Genomic DNA, 12,882 nt, shown 5'->3' on the forward strand with positions numbered 1-12,882 from the left:
AGAGTCACTGTATGTCACTGGGACTCCGTGAGCAAGCCCTATTGTCATAAACTTTAGAAAATGGCAATAAATCTGTTTTGCTCTCCTCTCTTCTTCGCATTGTTAGTGTTTATCCTGCTCTATTTTTTTTTCCCACCGTGTGTATCTATGGCTCTGCTATTTTCATTCTCTTTTATCTCACTCCCTATTCTCTATTATCCACAGTATCATTTACTTTATTATTTATTATTCAACAATTTATTTCTTATAAACTCTCTGCCATCTGCTTTTGTTCCCATGTGCTCCACTATAACTGTTCATTCACTCAAATACTTAATGAGCACTTACTATGTGACAGACACTGTGCCAAATGCTACACACGATGATGAACAAAACAAAAGTTTCTGAACGCAGGGTGATTACACTATATATGTTTCCAATACATAAGATTTTATTTATATTCACATAGAGACTTAAAAAAAAAACCTTTAATTTTAGATTCATTTTAGATTTAGATAAAAGCTGTGAAGATGGTTAAAAGACCCAAACACTCAACACCCAATTTCCCCTGCTATTTACATCTGACATTAGTATAGTATGTTTGGTACAATGAATGAACCTTCATTGATAAATCATTGCTCAATAAAGTCCATGCTTTATTCAGATTATTTTAATGTTTATCTAAGGGATTTGTTTGTTTGTTTTATGGACAACTTTCAGGATACCATATTATATTTAGTTATCATGTCTCCTTAGACACCTCTTCGTTTTGACATTTTTTTGAACTTTCCTTGTTCTTGATGACTTTGATAGTTTTGAAGAATACTGGTCAGGTATTCTATACCATGTCTCTCAATTCGGAACTGTCTGATGTTTTTCTCATGATTATACTGGGGAAAAACACTACAGAGGTAAAGTGTCATTTTAGCCCCATCAGTGTCAAGCACACAGACTATAACATGACATCACTGTTGATGTTGACTTTTGTCATGTTTGTCAGGTTTCTCCACCGTAAAGTTATTTTCCCCCTTTACGTGCTATAATCTTTAGGAAGAAATACCATGAGCAGCTCACATCTAAGGAGTCAGTAAATCTACATAAAATATTTGGAATTTTTCTGCACAGGAGATTTGTCTATTCCCCGTTTATATATCTACTTAATCACTTATATTAGTGTGGACTTGTGGATATTTATTTTATGCTTTGGGTAATAATTTAAGGCAATTTTATTGCTCCAATTGCTCTGGCTTTGGCCACTAGGACCTCTTTCAATGGGCTCCTTTGTCCTATAACGTACCCCAAATGATCGTGAGGTGCTTTATTTGTTTTTTTCTTTTCTTTTTTTCTTTTGATTTTGTTGTTAATCCTCATCTGAGTATATTTTTTCATTGATGTTTTGAGAGAGTGGAAAGGAGGGGGAAAGACAGAGAGAGAGAGAGAGAGAGAGAAACATCAATGTGAGAGAGACACATTGGTTGCCTCTCACACGTGCCCCTACCAGGGCCAAGGATCTAGCCAGCAACAGAGGTATGGTATAAAATCCAGGACCCTTCCGTCTGAAGGCTGATGCTCTATCCACTGAGCCAAACTGGCTAGGGCTTTCAGTTTTGTTTTAAAGCATTTTCTTCTTTTTCACTACTATGATGCTCTGGGCTTATCTTACATTGTATTTTTGCTTTTTGTTTTGTTTTGGTTTTCTGTCCTTGTTTTTTTTTTTTTGTTTTGTTTGTTTGTTTTTACTCCAGCCTAGAAGTAGCCATTTATCCAAAGATTATCTGGTTTATTTTCATTTCTTTCCATTTTGTATTAGAAACCAAGATCTGATTGTAACCAGTCATTTTTAAAGGTATCTTTTGGGTGTTTTTCCTTCCTGAGTAATACTTAAGCCAGTATCTTTGTTTGTGTTCCAACAAACAATATTTGTTAACTTCAATTTTTTTTTTTGCTAAAAATTGCTAGAATAATATTTCTAAGATACTTTAAAAACTAAGTACTTGCATAGATATAACATACATTGCCTTTTTTATTTGTGCTAAAACTCTTTAACATCCATTCAAGATCCTCCTGTACCTACTAAGTATTTTTTCCTTTCTTTCTAACCCATTCTCTTGTCAGACTGACCTTTTTACACAATTCCATTAATGTCATAATAATTCCTGGTTCTGTGTTTTGTTCATTTGGTTTCCTAGTAGAAATTTCTCACTTTGAGATGTAGTTCCAGACTCATCAGTATATACTTAAGCATCACTGGTATGAAGGGACAAATGAAGTTACATTAATATGTGTGCCTAACTGTAAACGAGACAATTTATACTCTTTTATGCAGAGTGACACCTCCCCTTTCCAAGTTTTCTTCCTCTCTTTCTAGAAGTTCTCTAGGCTATAACTTCACACAGATAGGCTCTTGGGCTTTTCCCCAAGAAGTATGTTCAGCTTTTGCTCAGGAATGCTGCCAAGCACCTGTAAAATGGACAGCAAATAACTTTATTCTTCCAGCACTGACTCATAAAATTATGTCACAGTAAGGATGTTTGGGTTTTATGGTATCATTGTTTACTAGTATATATTGCCAGAGATGAAAGATCTTAAAAGGAAAATTAAGAATAATTTAAGCTCCCTGTATTGAAGTTAACCAGTAAGAGACTTAACGAAGATCTTTCAAGGAAAATTTATTTATAATGTATCTTATGAGAGAGTCATGGGCAGGTATTAGGGAGCCATAATATGGCAGGAACCTGAACGAGCAGCAGGGAAGCTGGTACCACTCATGGGAGAGACCAAAGGAACACAGGGATGGAGACGGAATGCCATCCAGGCGGCTGCCTTGAATGTAGCAGAAGCTTTGGTAGAGGCAGCCAATGTGAGGCAACCTCTCTGGAGAGGAGTCAATGGAAAATTGATTTGCAAGGTAATGAGATTGAACTAGAGAAAATTGAGCATGTAAATAACTAAAAAACTTTCTTTCCTTTTCTCTGATCTTTCTTGGGCTCTTTATAGGCTGTATTCAACTGGAAGTGAAAAAGCACGGTTGTCCTGTTGATATATCAATAGTCCATACAGGTAAGACTCGGAGGCCCTGAACAGGATGAAGAAGGATGGATGGTGGTTCTAGAGTAGAACATATAAAAATATTTGACACAACATCCTTGACTATGTATTCATATCTGCCATGTTCTGAGAAATCAGCTACGTTTTTCAAAAAATACTAAATGACAGTTGTCACTCTTGGTCATAGACATTAGAGTACCATAAAGGCTGAATTTCACATCAATGCCCTTCAAATTCAAAAGAAAATAAATATTTCACTTAATAAAAGTAATAATGGCTTGCACTTGCATAGCATTTTGCAATTCTAAGTGCTTTTATCTGAGTGGCCTCACTTAATAGATATTAGTAAATAATACCCACTGGTCCCATATGTTCTGGGTACTGTTCTCAATTCCCACAACTCCATGAGGTAGTCTACTTTATAGGTGAGGAAAAAAGGACACAGTGAGGTTATCTAACTTGCCAAGTGGTAGAGCCTGAATAAACAATGATAATGAAGTATTGCTGCTTTTGACAAGTACAACAGAAATAGAGAATAAACGTGCATTAATGCAGTTTTTAATAAGAAAACCCCGAGGCTGGAAGAAGATAAGATGGAATACTTTGGTTCTTCTCAGTGAAGAATTTAACAATTAGATAATAGTTGACTGTAAGTTCAGTTTTGTTTTCATTATTTCTCATTTGTAAGAAAGATTTCTTTCATGATGAATTCAGATTTCAAGATCTTGTTAGCGCTAGTACAAAAATATCAAATATAGGTAGCTTATATAAACATAAAAAGCTGTTTTCTAAGAAAAAAAAAAGCTTGAGTTTATTTTAGGTACATGTGTTAATTACTTATTTATATTATTACTTAATATTCTCTGTTGTCTCTAGCCCAATATCCTTATGATTCATATTCCTCAAAATGCATATATACTTGGGGTCTTACAACCTCAGTATATTTTTAAAAAATTTATTCAATTCAGCATATCCCTTTTAAACTTTTTTAAAAATATATATTTTATTGATTTTTTACAGAGAGAAAGAGAGAGGGATAGTTAGAAACATCGATGAGATAGAACCATTGATCAGCTGCCTCTTGCACATCCCTACTGGGGATGTGCCCACAACCAAGGTACATGCCCTTGACCGGAATCGAACCCGGGACCTTTCAGTCCCCAGGCTGAAGCTCTATCCATTGAGCCAAACCGGTTTCGGCCCCTTTTAAACTTTTTTTCAATGCCAACCTATCTTGATTTCTTTCTCTGGCTTATCATGTACTACAAAAATTAATATGGTTTCACCCGCTATTGAAAATGAACATTTATTCTTTAAGATAAAAATACAAATTTGTAATGTAAACCAGCAAACTTTACCCAACTCTCTAATGTCCTCTCATACCACTGTCCACTTAGCTCACCATACGTTACCTAAACTGGCCTTTCTTCAGCAACCCAAATAAGTCAAACTCCTTTTCATCTCAAGGCTTTTACATGTTTCTTAACTTCACTTAAACTACTCCAGTATTTCTCATTGCTTGGTTAATTTCCCCTTCATATTCAGATTATATATTAATATTAGCTTCTAGAAATGACTTCTGTGAACTCCCAGTTTTAATATTGAAATATTTCTTTATAGTCCAACAATTTATATTTGGCAATTCAGCATCTCAATTTATATTAATTTATTAATTTGTGGATTTTTTTTCCTCTTCAGCTGCTGCTCCCAAGGACAGTAAACTCCAGGAAATCAAGGAGCTATGGAGAGACCTGCAGATTCCTCTTCTTTGTTTGGTTTTAGAGATGCCCAGATGAGGCCCAGCTGTGAAGCAATGCAAGCTGCTGTGCAGCCTTGGGCCTTCTTTTGGATGTTCTGGGTTTCTCTGACTCAGCTGCAGTTTATTAGGTAAGTTTAGATTTCAAAGGAACATGCCATTCATATGCAAAAGCCTCTGTGCACAGCTAGGGTTGGGTAGAGTCTTAGAGTGGAGCAAACAGCAATGGCTTCCCTTCAGTCCTGCCCCAAGAGGCCCCTGGATCTCAGTGTCCCTTGGTAATTGCTGCAAGCAACTCTGAGAGAAAGCTGCCCTCAAGTTCCACCTGCTGCCAGACAGTCCAGTTTCTCCTTGTGTGAGTCTGTGTCCCCAGAGTCTTGCCCAGAACTGGAGTTCAGAGCAGTCTGGAGCCAGTGTCTCCCTGTGGGTTGAGAAAGCCAGCCATGTACTCAGTTGCTAGCCCTCTCTGCGTGCATGAGTGCCTCCATACCTCTACACTTTATTTCTGCAGCTCCTCTGAGTCTCAGTGTGCTTTTCTCTTCCCTTCTAGTTGTAGAATTTCCACTTAGCCAGCCTTCCTGTGGTTCTGGATGATGTGTGTCTTATCTTTTAGTTGAAGTTTTGAAGTGGTTGTGCGAGGCAGCAAGTTCAGGTGTTTATCTATGCCGCCATCTTGGTATCCCTCTGTTACAACTTTTTAAATGTTTCCTATAATTGTTTATCCATTATTTTAATTTCATAGTAAAGTTCCTATATCAGCTGACATTTTTGTTGAAAGAAACAAATGTTGACTCTGGAAATTTTGATCTAATATTAATATACTGCAAGGGTATTTTATGGTTCACAGGAATTTGGGGAAGGTTGAAGAACTCGGGTCCAAATTGAGTAGGAATTAAGCAAGAAAAGGGAATTTACAGGAGCTACCTGGGAGGAACCCTTTATCTCTCTCTTTCAGATACTTGCTCCAGATTCAGACCCAGGTGGGATAGTATTGTTGGCTTATCTGAGTTCTCATGCCTACATGAGCAACCAGAGGAGCAAGGAAACACAAGCTTTAGGTGCTGCAGGTTCATTAGAATTAGATGCATCTTGCTCTTCTTACAAGATTCATCTATTTAGGTGCTGGGCAATTGACTTAATAATGCTCACCATTGCTTTGAAAATAATATCAATACATATACTTGGTTGCCTGAAGAGAAAAAATAAAGTTATAGGATATGTCTGTACTTGGGTACACATAGATACAAGATTTTCCTGAAGGTAAAGATACAGTATTGTCAGAGTGATTGACAACAAGCAATCCAGGATAAATTTGAGGAAAGAGCAATAATATGGTAAAACTTTAGTCATGGTTGTTTTTCCCTTTCCATGGCATACAGCAAAGAGTTAACTCACCAGGTTTGGGCTGCCCAAACCCTGCATATTTCAAGGCCTTCTTGGACTGGCCCTTGATTGCCTCTTGGAGTATAACTTCTGAGCCATTGGAATAGTCTGCCTGATAATAATGTCTTTGTATCCCTGTGACCTTGAGTCACACTGAATAGATTATGCTAACAATGTGATTTATGGTAAATGCCTATTTTTATATGTATGCCTGGGTCTTTGAGCCATGCTACCATAGTTTGGCCTCTGGGGAGGCAGTATACTGAGTAGCTAAAGTCAGTTATAGGAGCCTGGCATACATATCTAAGTGACCAACTCCCACAAAAAATTCCTGAACACCAAGGCTCTGTTGAACTTCCCTGGCTAGCATCACTTTGTACATGTCACACATTTTGGGAAAAAATAAGTACTGACTCTGACTCTACTGGGAGAAGACAACTGGAAGCTCGTGTTTGGGTTCTTCTGAACTCTGCCTTATGCACTCATTCCCTTCCATGATTTTAGTCTAGCTATTCTTACTATAATAAACTGTAAGCATGAGTATAACAGCTCTCCTGGGTCCTTTAAGCCCTTCTAGTAAATAATGAAAACCTGAATATGGTCTCACTGACCTCCAATACACATGGGAAACAGGATTTAACGTAGGATTTCCATAACATCTTGACTTCAAGAGTAGAACTATTCTCTCTACATAGCAAACATTTCCCTCTCAGGGACTCCTGTCATAATGTATTGCATGCTATTATGATTTTTTTTAATGTAAAGATAAATATAATGCTTATCGAAGAGAAGGCAGAAAACAATAAAAGGGAGAATTAACACTTGACTGAATGCTTCCAAAAACATTTTGCAATAGCACAAGAAGCAAGATAAATAAGAAAAAATGAGAAGCCTAGAAGTTTACATTATTTATAAAAAAGCTAAGCAACAATACAATACTTTATGTCATTTCTTTCTTAGAGTGGAGTTATTGTACACTATCTTTGCATAAATTGATTTTATTCATTCCCCCTTTTGTGACCTTCTGTAAATGTCCCTTTATTATTTTATAAGGTTGAGTTGGCAAGATGTTAGTTACAGTGACAAAACAAACATGATAAATTTCTGCTGTCCTGTGAAATTTCTTCAATGCGGAAGTTCTTTTGCTGTTTAGAATCCTAATGTTATGCTCAGCAGCCCTTTCCATCCATCAGATAGCGTGCTGCCATCTGTAGAAGTGCCAAGTACAAAGATTTATGTGTTGCTATTTAAGGAATTGAAGTTTGGCAACTTGGTGCTGTTCATTTGGCCAAACAATAATACGCTAATTAACCTACTTGACCTAAATTACACAGCACTTGAGGATGTGCAGCCAACCAGTTGCTCAACTGGCTGAGTGTTCTTGACCCTACAGTTTTGCATGAAGGGAGCTTTACATCACAAAACAAATGGTTGTTGGACTGCTCTACTTCGTCATCTGAAAGGGAGTTAATTATCTTCAGTTTACTAAAGGAAATTTATATTTCTTTTGGTTTGTTATGATTATACCAATATTTCACAATTAATGTGCATCAGCAGGGGCAAAAAAAAAAATCATACTTTTCCCCAAAAAAAACAATCAGCATTTTGTCCATTGACAAACACCACAAAGGAAGTATAGACATTCATATTTATTTTGCTTGAGCTTAGAACATGGAATTCAAGATCCATATGTGGGATTCAGAGTAGATGAAAGCCCAGAAACTATATGTAAAGTTTTATTTGCATATGTCTAGTTTTTTCAAGAAACAGTTTTGTTAAGATTTTCAAAATGGATTCTAGCCCCCAAATAATATAAAATAAACTTTACCAGGTATTTAAGACTTATCCTTTTCATTGTTTGTTTTAAATTTAATTTTTTCCAGCACAATTTATCCCCTACATGCCCCCTTCCACCTCCACCCACCTGCCTCCCCCATACAGTCATCTCACTGTTATCCTGTCCATGAGTCCTTTCTCCTTTTTCTTTTTTTCTTCGCTCACCCCCAACTCTCCCTCCCCTCTAGATTTGTCTGCCTGGTCTTCTATTTTGCTTGGTAGTTCAGTTTGTCCATCAAATTCCACATATGAGTAAAATCCCATGGTACTTGTCTATGACTGGCTTATTTCACTTAGCATATTGTTCTCAAGGTTCTTCCATGCTGTCACAAAAGGTAAAGTTGTCTTCCTTTTTATCGCAGATTAGTATTCCATTGTGTAAATGAACAACAGCTTTTTTACCCACCCATCTACTGATGGGCACTTTGGCTGCTTCTAAATCTTGACTATTGTAAATAATGCTGCAATGAACATAGGGGTGCACATATTCTTTCAAATTAGTATTTTGGGTTTCTTCAGATAAATTCTAAGTGGAATCACTGGATAATAAGGCAGCTCCATTTAAAAAAAAAAAAATTGAGGTAACTCCATACTGCTTTCCACAGTAGCTGAACCAAGCTGAATTTCTGTAAAATCTTAGACATTTCTCATAGCAGTATTTTTTTTTATTTCCTTGGGCAAGGGAAACAAAATAAAAAATAACGGGACTACATCAAACAAAAGACTTTGCACATCAAAGGAAACCATCAACAAAATGAAAAGATAACCCACTGAATGAGAGAACATATTCACCAATTATATATCTGATAAGGAGTTAATATCCAATATTTATAGGGAACTTATAAAACTCAACATAAAAACAAATAAACACACAATTAATCTAAAAGACCTAAATAGACACTTCTCCAAAGAGAACATACAGATGGCCACTAGATATATGAAAACATGCACAATGTCACTAATCATCAGAGAAATTAAAACTGAGATATCACCTCACACCTTTCAGCATGGCTATCATTAATGATCCTTTTAAAAATAACTTCTTTTTGTGGACCCATATCTCTGGTCTCATTATTTATTAAATAATCTTGAAAATTTATATAATCTCTTACCCGAATATGCATCTAAGCAAATTTCAAATAAATTAAGCTCTCCAATAATTAGAAACAAATTAAAACAGTAAAGATATTAAAGAAAATTAGTGAAAGGAAGCTATCAAAGAACATGCCAAAACCATGCTAAAATTGCTAAAATTTCAAAAAATTGCTTGAACTCTTGATAACAATAGAACATGAAAGAAAAATTTAGAGAAGACAATTCAGTTGAGAGAAGAAAAATTCAGAGAAGAGAGCAAAAGAATAATGGTAAATGGGAGAGAATGCAGAAAAATTTACAGGGGATTTTAGAAAATGTGTCAACATTGCTTGTACATAAGATACTGAAGTAACAACAACAACAAAAAGGTAGGTGTATTGTCCTGTAAATCATTTTTCCAATATTTACCAGATATAGAAAACATCTGGGAGTCTTGTTAAACTCAGACTTTGATTCAATAGTTCTTAGTAGAAATGCCTTTCATTCAGCATTTCTAACAAACTTCCAGGGAATACTAATGCTTTCTGCAGACTATACTTAAATTAGTAAGGCTGTGAATCAAAATTGAATGAGGGATAGATGATCTTGTCTGAATTCCATAATATCTGTAACTTTTTCTGTGTGAACCTAGACACATATTAATACTCAATTTCATAATACTTGCCCGAGTGTTCCATCCTATATTATGGAAGAGGGTCCTCATTTCAATGAACTTCAAATGTGTAGTCCATTTCCCTTATCCAAAGTGACCTCATTACCATAACCTCAGTAGTGGTAGAAAGGGCTTGTTATGAATAATAATATACCCTTTTTACCTTTATGGGCCTGAAGCCATTTCAGAAACAGGACCAGAAACCAAATATTGTAGTAAAAGATGCTCCCATTTCTCTTATCCCACAGACATCATAAAATGCAATGTTAACATTAACCTTCATCAACCCTATGTTCAGGTTTCCATCACTGGATGCCTTGTGTCCTCATTAATGTATTCAATAATGCACTCATTATCAGATGCATTATTAAATAATGACAAAGCATTTTTTTCTCTGTTTCCTCAGTCACAAGAAACCCATAAAGGAAACTTTTACTGGGGATCAGCTTTTTAGTGCTTATTACTAAGAAAGTGAAGTATGTTTAGAAAGGGAATAAGTAATTAGGAAGAAGAAATAGCTTATTTCTACAGACATGTGCTTTTACCTCACTAAATTCTGAAGGCTGATTAGTAATAGTAAAATATTGGAATATTTTCTCTTTCTATTACACATACATTCACAGAAACATTTATGAATACACAAATAAATACTACTCTATTGTATCAGCCATTATCACATACCCCAAAGGCCTAAAGTCTTGTTTGAATTTTGCAAACTTCCTAACTCTACAAGGTTACTATTAAAATAGGGTTAACATTTGGGCACATAACTTTTTTTTTTCCCCTCTAGCGTCATGCACTAAACTTCCAAGGGAAATAATCCCAACATCATTTATTAGCCACACTATAATCCTTCTATATTACTGAAGACAAATTATTTTTAGCCTTGTCTAATAAGAAAGAGTTATCCATCCATAATAGTTACAAAGTCTATTCGTATCTTGACATTTTATCTTCATTGTTTATAAATATACCCTCCACTAACCGACCAAGGCCACCTCTGATCACAAAGGTTAATTTGGTGTGTTTTTTCCTTTTTGGAATCTTGTTCATGCAACCTATGAACCCATGATTCATATCTGTCAAGGACAGAAATGGAGAGAGGCTGGCCAGTGACTAAGTGTAATGAGAGAGGCAATGGTAGCATCAAGGCCACTGTTCACAGCTCACTTCATGAGGCAGTGAGGTAATTTTAATATTGATAATGTAGTTTGTAGGAAGATATATTTTCCTGACCTCCTTTTTTCTTGTCAGTTGACACATTTGAAATTCTCAGAGGGACATTAAAGCCGTAGGAAGGACTCTTAGAAATAATTTTCCAAATCTTTAGAGAATTAAGAAACTAAACATATCAAGAAATATACATTTATTATAATAATGATGGATGCTTAATAATATATTCTATATCTCTGAAAGACAGTATGTATCTATAAAATTTTGATGAGTGCCTCTGTATACATCTACTAAACTATGATTTTTTAAAATTAATATTCACTAAACCTGTATCTTACTGTGTTTTTTTTTCTCTCCTAAAAATGCAAGCCACCCTTATAGGTAAGAATTTTTTCAATATCAGAAGAGATACTAAAGATTCAAGGAAGCCTCACCAATGTTATTAAAATAGATGCATAATTTACTAAGGAACCTACTTTTAGTGAGTAAATAACTTTTACATTCAATTAAAAAAAGACTTGTCAAAAATTTGAATCATTCTGAATATGTAATGTTATTGGCTTTTTTAAAAAAAAAAAAAAAGTTACTTCCATTTCCCTAACGTTTGCGTTAGTAATGACAGAGGGATGACTCAGAAGCATGACTTCCCAAATCTGGTTAATAGCTTGTTCTTTTCATAACTGAACTTTGTGTTCTTGAATTTTTAATCTGGTTTTCCAGGCTTATTTTTTTCATATGTATAATAAAATGATGAATGCCAGGAAGAGCTGACCTCTATGACCATAAGCATAAACTGTAAAATCTATAAATTGCTTTTAAATTATCATATTTGGGACTGCAGGTCTGATTCCCCATCCCACTGTCATGGAGAGTTGACAGTGGCCTTTAAGCGTCATTGGAGCAGCAGGCATCTCCTTATCGCAAGTGAGTCACCCCAAAGTGCAGCTTCAGGTCAATTGTGGGGACACAAAGACTTTCCATGCATATATTTGACTGCACATGGCACAGATTGAAATCCTTATTATTAATATTCTCCTTCCTCCCCCCCTCAACTATCTGTTAGGAACCTGAATAAGTATTTGCAACTCATCAAAGCTGGCTTTCTGTCACTGGTCTCATACTGTACAAATAACTACCAATTTTTTGGACAGCACTCAGGCAGAAAACTTATCAATGCAATTTGTGAAACTAAGAATTTGAGTAGCCATCGTGATAATTTCTAGTGGTAAATTTTAGGGCAATGTTAAATATGAGAACACATCTCTTTCTAACCATAAAATCGGGATCTTTGTTATTTTTCTTTTTTTTCAAATCCTCACCTGAGAATATGTTTTTTATTGATTCTAGAGAGGGAGGAGGGAGAGAGGCAGGTAGAGAGAGAGAAAGTGAGAGGTTGAGAGACAGAAATTGATGTCAGAGAGAAATACAGATCAGTTGCCTCCTCTATGCTCCCAGACTAGAGACAACCTAGGTATGTGCCCTGACAGGGAGCTGAACCTGAAACCTTTCTGTTTATGTGACCACACTGCAACTAACCCGGCCAGGGCAAATCATGATCTTTTTACATTTTTCTATAGGAATTATGAACTTTGCAACTCTCAAATCCAAGACACAGAGTAGGCCAATAAAGCGAAGTGGCTACCAAATGATATATGGTTAACCTTAATATTTAATTACTAGAGGCCTGATGCACAAAGATTTATGCAAGAATGGGCTTCCTTCCCCTGGCTGCCGGCACCTCCTTTGCTCTGGCCAGAGCCACCTTTCCACCTTCCCACACTGCCCAGAGGCCCAGAGTGGCTGGAGTGGTACAGAAAGCCTGTGTGACAAGGATGCAAGCATCCCCCACGCCCCCAACCCCCCCCCCCCCTTAGCATCACCTGCTTATGCAAATTAATCAGGCATCTTTGTTGGGTTAATTTGCATACTCACTCCTGATTGGCTGGTGGGCATCACAAAG

Source organism: Pipistrellus kuhlii, unplaced genomic scaffold, assembly GCF_014108245.1.
Source record: "Pipistrellus kuhlii isolate mPipKuh1 unplaced genomic scaffold, mPipKuh1.p scaffold_m20_p_10, whole genome shotgun sequence".
Lineage (NCBI taxonomy): Eukaryota > Metazoa > Chordata > Mammalia > Chiroptera > Vespertilionidae > Pipistrellus > Pipistrellus kuhlii.